Raw genomic sequence first — 8,671 nt, forward strand, 5'->3', positions numbered from 1 at the left:
GCACCACTTATTGAAGAGACTGTCTTTTCTCCAATGTATATCCTTGCCTCCTTTGTCATAGACTAGTTGACCATAGGTGCGTGGGTTTATCTCTGGGCTTCCTATCCTGTTCCATTGATCTATATTTCTGTTCTTGTGCCAGTACCATATTGTCTTGATTACTGTAACTTTGTAGTATAGTGTGAAGTCAGGGAGTCTGATTCCTCCAGCTCCGTTTTTTCCCTCAAGACTGCTTTGGCTATTCGGGGTCTTTTGTGTCTCCATACAAATTCTAGGATTTTTTGTTCTAGTTCTGTAAAAAATGCCATTGGTAATTTGATAGGGATTGCATTGAATCTGTAGATTGCTTTGGGTAGTATAGTAATTTTCACAATATTGGTTCTTCCAATCCAAGAACATGGTATATCTCTCCATCTGGTTTGTAATATCTTTAGTTTTTATCATCAGTGTCTTAGCGTTTCCTGCATACAGTTCTTTTGTCTCCCTAGGTAGGTTTATTCCTAGGTATTTTATTCTTTTAGTTGCAATGGTAATAGAAGTGTTTCCTTAAATTCTCTTTCGTCATTAGGGTATAGGAATGCAAGAGATTTCTGTGCATTAATTTTGTATCCTGTAACTACCAAATTCATTGATTAACTCTACTAGTTTTCTGGTGGCCTCTTTAGGATTCTCTATGTGTAGTATCATGTCATCTGCAAACAGTGACAGTGTTAATTCTTCTTTCCCAATTTGTATTCCTTTTTTTCTTTTTCTTCTCTGATTGCCATGGCTAGGACTTCCAAACCTATGTTGAATAATAGTGGTGAGAGTGGACATCCTTGTCTTGTTCCTGATCTTAGAGGAAAGGCTTTCAGTTTTTCACCATTGAGAATGATGTTTGCTGTGGGTTTGATGTATATGGCCTTTATTATGTTGAGGCAGGTTCCCTCTATGCCCACTTTCTGGAGAGTTTTTATCATAAATGGGTGTTGAATTTTGACAAAAGTTTTTCTGCATCTATTGAGATGATCATATGGTTTTTATTCTTTAATTTGTTAATATGGTGTATCACATTGATTGATTTGCGTATATTGAAGAATCCTTGCATCCCTGGGATAAATCCCACTTGATCATGGTGTATGATCCTTTTAATGTGTTGTTGGATTCTGTTTGCTAGTATTTTGTTGAGGATTTTTCATCTATGTTCATCTGTGATATTGGTCTGTAATTTTCTTTTTTTGTAGTATCTCTGTCTGGTTTTGGTATCAGGGTAATTGTGGCCTCATGGAATGAGTTTGGGAGTGTTCCTTCTTCTGCAATTTTTTGGAAGAGTTTGAGAAGAATTGGTGTTAGCTCTTCTCTAAATGTTTGATAGAATTCACCTGTGAAGCCATCTGGTTCTGGACTTTTGTTTGTTGGAAGATTTTTAATCACAGTTTCAATTTCATTACTTGTGATTGGTCTGTTCATATTTTCTGTTTCTTCCTGGTTCAGTCCTGGAAGGTTATACCTTTCTAAGAATTTGTCCATTTCCTCCAGATTGTCCATTTTATTGGCATAGAGTTCCTTGTAGTATTCTCTTAGGATGCTTTGTATTTTTGCGGTGTCTGTTGTAACTTCTCCTTTTTCATTTTTCATTTTATTGATTTGAGTCCTCTCCCTCTTTTTCTTGATGACTCTGGCTAGCTGTTTATCAATTTTGTTTATCTTCTCAAACAACCAGCTCTTCGTTTTATTGATCTTTGCTATTGTTTTCTTTGTTTCTATTTCATTTATTTCTGCTCTGATGTTTATGACTTCTTTCCTTCTATTAACTTCGGGTTCTGTTTGTTCTTCTTTCTCTAGTTCCTTTAGGTGTAAGGTTAGCTTGTTTATTTGAGATTTTTCTCGTTTCTTCAGGTAGGCTTGTCTTGCTATAAACTTCCCTCTTAAAACTGCTTTTGCTGCAACCCATCGGTTTTGGGACATTGTGTTTTCATTGTAATTTGTCTCTAGGTATTTTTTTTTATTTCCTCTTTGATTTCTTCAGTGATCTCTTGGTTATTTACTAACGTAGCCTCCATGTGTTTGTGTTTTTACGTTTTTTTTCCCTTTAATTGATTTCTAATCTCATAGCGTTGTGGTCAGAAAAGATGCTTGATATGATTTCAATTTTCTTAAATTTACTGAGGCTTGATATGTGACCCAAGATGTGATCTATCCTGGAGAATGTTCCATGTGCACTTGAGAAGAAAGTGTAATCTGCTGTTTTTGGAGGGAATGTCCTTTAAATATCAATTAAGTCCATCTTGTTTAAGGTGTCATTTAAAGCTTGTGTTTCCTTATTCATTTTCTTTTTGGATGATGTGTCCATTGGTGTAAGTGAGGTGTTAAAGTCTCCCACTATTATTGTGTTACTGTCGATTTCCTCTTTTATAGGTGTTAGCAGTTGCCTTATGTATTGAGGTGCTCCTATGTTGGGTGCATAAATATTTACAATTGTTTTATCTTCTTCTAGGATTGATCCCTTGATCATTATGTAGCGTCCTTCTTTGTCTCTTGTAATAGTCTTTATTTTAAAGTCTATTTTATCTGATATGTGTATTGCTACTCCAGCTTTTGATTTCCATTTGCATGGAACACCTTTTTCTATCTCCTCGCTTTCAGTCTGTATGTGTCCCTCGGTCTGAAGTGGGTCTCTTGTAGACAGCATATATATGGGTCTTGTTTTTATATCCATTCAGCGAGCCTGTGTCTTTTGGTTGGAGCATTTAATCCATTCACGTTTAAGGTAATTATCGAAATGTATGTTCCTATGACCATTTTCTTAATTGTTATGGGTTTGTTTTTGTAGGTCCTTTTCTTCTCGTGTGTTTCCCACTTAGAGAAGTTCCTTTAGCATTTGTTGTAGAGCTGGTTTGGTGGTACTGAATTCTCTTAGTTTTTGCTTGTCTGTAAAGCATTTGATTTCTCCATCGAATCTGAATGAGATCCTTGCGAGGTAAAGTAATCTTGCTTGCTGGTTCTTCCCTTTCATCACTTTACATATATCATGCCATTCCCTTCTGGCTTGTAGAGTTTCTGCTGAGAAATCAGCTGTTAGCCTTATGGGAGTTCCCTTGTATGTTATTTGTCATTTTACCCTTGTTGCTTTCAATAATTTTTCTTTGTCTTTAATTTTTGTCAATTTGATTACTATGTGTCTCGGCGTGTTTCTCCATGGGTTTATCCTTCCTGAGACTCTCTGCACTTCCTGGACTTGGGTGGCTATTTCCTTTCCCATGTTAGGGAAATTTTCTACTATAATGTCTTCAAATATTTTCTCAGGTCCTTTCTCTCTCTTCTTCTTCCTCTGGGACCCCTATAATTCTAATGTTGGTGAATTTAATGTTGTTGCAGAAGTCTCTGAGACTGCCCTCATTTCTTTTAATTTTTTCTTTATTCTGCTCCTTGGCAGTTAATTCCACCACTGTGTCTTCCAGGTCACTTATCCGTTTTTCTGCCTCAGTTATTCTGCTATTGATTCCTTCTAGTGTATTTTTCATTTCATTTATTGTATTGTTCATCTCTGTTTTTTTATTCTTTAATTCTTCTAGGCGTTTGTTCTTTAATTCTTCTAGGTCTTTGTTAAACATTTTTTGCATCTTCTCGATCTTTGCCTCCATTCTTTTTCTGAGGTCCTGGATCATCTTCACTATCATTATTCTGAATTCTTCTTCTGGAAGGTTGCCTATCTCCACTTCATTTAGTTGTTTTTCTGGGGGTTTATCTTGTTCCTTCATCTGGTACATAGCCCTCTGCCTTTTCTTGTTTATCTTTCTGTGATTGTGGTTTTTGTTCCACAGGCTGCAGGATTGTAGTTCTTCTTGCTTCTGCTGTCTGCCCTCTGGTGGATGAGGCTATCTAAGAGGCTTGTGCAAGTTTCCTGATGGGAGGGACTGTTGGTGGGTAGAGCTGACTGTTGCTCTGGTGGGCAGAGCTCAGTAAAACTTTAATCTGCTTGTCTGCTGATGGGTGGGGCTGGGTTCCCTCCCTGTTGGTTGTTTGGCCTGAGGTGACCCAACACTGGAGCCTATCCGGCTCATTGGTGGGGCTAATGGTGGACTCTGGGAGCGCTCATGCCAAGGAATACTTCCCAGAACTACTGCTGCCAGTGTCCTTGTCCTCATGGTGAGCCACAGCCTCTCCCTGTCTCTGCAGGAGACTCTCCAATACTAGCAGGTAGGTCGGGTTCAGTCTCCTATGGGGTCACTGCTCCTTCCCCTGGGTCCTGATGTGCACACTATTTTTGTGTGCCCTCCAAGAGTGGAGTCTGTTTCCCCCAGTCCTGTCGAAGTGCTGTAATCAAACCCCACTAGCCTTCAAAGTCTGATTCTCTAGGAATTCCTCCTCACGTTGCTGGACCCCAGGTTGGGAAGCCTGACGTGGGGCTCAGAACCTTCACTCCAGTGGGTGGGCTTCTGTGGTATAATTGTTCTGCAGTTTGTGAGTCACCCACCCAGCAGTTATGGGATTTGATTTTATTGTGATTGTTCTCCTCCTACTGTCTCATTGTGGCTTCTCCTTTGTCTTTGGATGTAAGGTATCTTTTTTGGTGAGTTCCAGTGTCTTCGTGTTGATGATTGTTCAGCAGTTAGTTGTGATTCTGGTGCTCTCCAGAGGGACTGAGTGCCCGTCCTTCTACTCTGCCATCTTGAACCAATCCCTAGGACTTCTGAAAGGTAGGCCAATGGCAAGATTTCCAGATGTTTTAACTTAAGGAGCATGAGATAATGTTTATGCACCAAGAACTCTGGACTTGGCGTTATCAGCCTGTGCTTAATTCAGATGGTGCCCCTCTTTCTGCTCCCATCCAGGATGTGGTAGTGATAGTGGTATACTCACAGTAAGCCTGGGTTTGGCAGTAGGTAGAGGCACCCATAGGTTGGAGGACCCCATGTCAAAGAGGACCAGGAAATTTTGGGGTGGTGTCCCAATGTTGATATCCCCAAAATGGACTGCAAAGAAAGTTTTATCACCCTCATTAAGGAACCAAGCCTTGTCCTAAGGATGGGGAAGAATTTGGCCCACTGGAAGTCACATTTTGCCCAAATGATTTCCTTGGGGAATAAGAGACTTCTCTCTCAAGTTCGTCTTTCCATCTGGAGCCAGTTGCTCTCAATATTCTACTTTTGTGTCCCTAATTGAAAACCTTTGACCAGCTGAGACTTAGTCTGGAAAGACAATATCCTCTTTTATTTATTTTATTTTATTTTTTTAATTTCCATTTTATTGCTTTCCTTTCCATTATCAATATTCTGAAAGAAAAATTAATAATCATCATAATGTCCAAAAGGTGAACAGGAAAAATATAAACACATGTATAAGTTGCCAGTTCAGAAATTAGGAATTAACTAAACAATGACATGTATTTTTCATAAGAACTCATATATTCATGATCCTGAAAACAGTTGACCATAAATATTTGACACAGAATTTTCTTTTCTCCTCCGTCTTTTGTAAGTTTTGTGTATTTTGTCCAGAGTCCTTAGCGTGACCAAGAAAAAAACAGTGATTACTTAACTCTACTTTGGCAAAAATCCTAGGGTATTTTTTTAAAACATCTTTATTGGAGTATAATTGTTTTACAATTATTTGTGTGTTAGTTTCTGCTTTATAAAAAAGTGAATCAGTTATACATATACATATGTTCCCATATCTCTTCGCTCTTGCATCTCCCTCCTCCCCACCCTCCCTATCCCACCCTCTAGGTGGTCACAAAGCACTGAGCTGATCTCCCTGTGCTATGCGACTGCTTCCCACTAGCTATCTATTTTACGTTTGGTAGTGTATATATGTCCATGCCACTCTCTCACTTTGTCCCAGCATACTCTTCCCCCTCCCCATATCCTCAAGTCCATTCTCTAGTAGGTCTGTGTCTTTATTCCCGTCTTGCCCTTAGGTTCTTCATGACCATTTTTTTTTCTTAGATTCCATGTATATGTGTTAGCATACGGTATTTGTTTTTCTCTTTCTGACTTACTTCACTCTGTATGACAGACTCTAGGTCCATCCACCTCACTACAAATAACTCAGTTTCGTTTCTTTTTATGGCTGAGTAATATTCCATTGTATATATGTGCCACATCTTCTTTATCCATTCATCTGTTGATGAACATTTAGGTTGCTTCCCTGTCCTGGCTACTGTAAATAGAGCAGCAATGAATATTTTGGTACATGACTCTTTCTGAATTATGGTTTTCTCAGGGTATATGCCCAGTAGTGAGATTGCTGGGTTGTATGGTAGTTCTATTTCTAGTTTTTTAAGGAACCTCCATACTGTTCTCCATAGTGGCTGTATCAATTTATGTTCCCACCAACAGTGCAAGAGTGTTCCCTTTTCTCCACACCCTCTCCAGCATTTATTATTTCTAGATTTTTTGATGATGACCATTCTGACCGGTGTGAGATGATATCACATTGTACTTTTGACTTGCATTTCTCTAATGGTTAGTGATGTTGAGCATTCTTTCATGTGTTTGTTGCCAATCTGTATATCTTCTTTGCAGAAATGTCTATTTAGGTCTTCTGCCCATTTTTGGATTGGGTTGTTTGTGTTTTTGATATTGAGCTGCATGAGCTGTTTGTAAATTTTAGAGATTAATCCTTTGTCAGTTGCTTCATTTGCAAATATTTTCTCCCATTCTGAGGGTTGTCTTTTGGTCTTGTTTATGGTTTCCTTTGCTGTGCAAAAGCTTTTAATTTTCATTAGGTCCCATTTGTTTATTTTTGTTTTTATTTCCATTTCTCTAGGAGGTGGGTCAAAAAGGATCTTGCTGTGATTTATGTCATAGAGTGTTCTGCCTATGTTTTCCTCTAAGAGTTTGATAGTGTCTGGCTTTACATTTAGGTTTTTAATCCATTTTGAGTTTATTTTTGTGTATGGTGTTAAGGAGTGTTCTAATTTCATACGTTTACATGTGCTTGTCCAGTTTTCCCACCACCACTTATTGAAGAGACTGTCTTTTCTCCACTGTATATTCTTGCCCCCTTTATCAAAGATAAGGTGACCATATGTGCATGGGTTTATTTCTGGGCTTTCTATCCTGTTGCATTGATCTATATTTCTGTTTTTGTGCCAGTACCATATTGTCTTGATTACTGTAGCTTTGTAGTATAGTCTGAAGTCAGGGAGCCTGATTCCTCCACCTCCGTTTTTCTTTCTCAAGATTGCTTTGGCTATTCGGGGTCTTTTTTGTTTCCATACAAATTGTGAAATTTTTGGTTCTAGTTCTGTGAAAAATGCCAGTGGTAGTTTGATAGAGATTGCATTGAATCCGTAGATTACTTTGGGTAGTAGAGTCATTTTCACAACGTTGATTCTTCCAATCCAAGAACATGGTATATCTCTCCATCTATTTGTATCATCTTTAATTTCTTTCATCAGTGTCTTATAATTTTCTGAATACAGGTCTTTTGTCTCCTTAGGTAGGTTTATTCCTAGGTATTTTAGTCTTTTTATTGTAATGGTAAATGGGAGTGTTTTCTTTTTTTTTTTTTTTTTACGAGACAAAGATTTAATGAAAGTTGGTCAGTGGGTATGTATTAATCCGAAGGGCTAAATAGTTAAATTGAAGTAAATGTTACATGTTATCATCATCTGATTCATCTTCTTCCTTCAAAGATTCCTTGGCATATTTCTCTGCCTCTTCCCTTATATCTTTTGGAACAATTTCATGTCTTCCATTAGTTATTTCACCAACCCAGCTGAGCTCTAGTTCAAAAGCTTTATCCTTAACTTCATCATGTACTATGTAAATTATTTTTGCAACTTCTTTAACAACATCATGGCAGGTCATTTCTTTCATCTGAAGCTTTTCGATTTCTGTCTTTGCAGCTTGTCTGGCTTTGCCAATGGCACAGGCCCAATAACCATATGAAACACCCAATGGGTCAATCATGTAGAGTTGTGCACCATCATTCACACTGTAAGACCCTAACATGAAACTGCAGCCAAAAGGTCTAACAGCACTGTAGAGTGTATAGGCATGTACATACATGGCCACTCTGTCTGCAAGATGTTTTAGTGGAATGTTATATCCAAAGTTAGATCTAAAGTTGGAAGCCTCTTCTCTCGCAATGTCTGCTAAAAACGAGCATCTGCCAACAAACCTGCTACTGCCATTTTGACATGCTGATCAACATTAAAAAGTTATTTGTTAGAACCTTCTTCATAAAGTTTAGAAAGGACTAATTTTTCTACCCCAAAGACAATGCCGTCTTTATATCTGATTCCAATAGCTACTATTTTCCACAGCCTTCATAGCATACTCAACTTGAAAAACTCTTCCATCAGGAGAGAATGTAGAGGCTGACAGGTCATACCCGGTGCCGATTGAGCTCATCATGCTAAAAACCACTGGGACGCCTAGGTCTTCAGGGTCTAAAGCGATCCCCCTACCTGGGAGTGTTTTCTTAATTTCACTTTCAGATTTTTCATCATTAGTGTATAGGAATGCTGTATATTTCTGTGCATTAATTTTGTATCCTGCTACTTTATCAAATTCATTGATTAGCTGTAGTAGTTTTCTGGTAGCATCTTTAGGACTCTCTATGTATAGTATCATGTCATCTGCAAACAGTGACAGCTTTACCTGTTCTTTTCTGATTTGGATTCTTTTTATTTCTTTTTCTTCTCTGATTGCTGTGGCTAAAACTTCCAAAACTATGTTGA

The 8,671-nt window shown here is 38.2% G+C and overlaps 1 pseudogene; it reads right to left on the reverse strand.

Annotated features, from left to right (window-relative positions):
• Positions 1–7,580: 7,580 nt before the first annotated feature.
• LOC133088309 (proteasome subunit alpha type-3-like) lies at positions 7,581–8,392 on the reverse strand (annotated as a pseudogene).
• Between the last annotated feature and the right edge of the window lie 279 nt (positions 8,393–8,671).

This window comes from Eubalaena glacialis, chromosome 3, assembly GCF_028564815.1.
Source record: "Eubalaena glacialis isolate mEubGla1 chromosome 3, mEubGla1.1.hap2.+ XY, whole genome shotgun sequence".
NCBI classification, from domain to species: Eukaryota; Metazoa; Chordata; class Mammalia; order Artiodactyla; family Balaenidae; genus Eubalaena; species Eubalaena glacialis.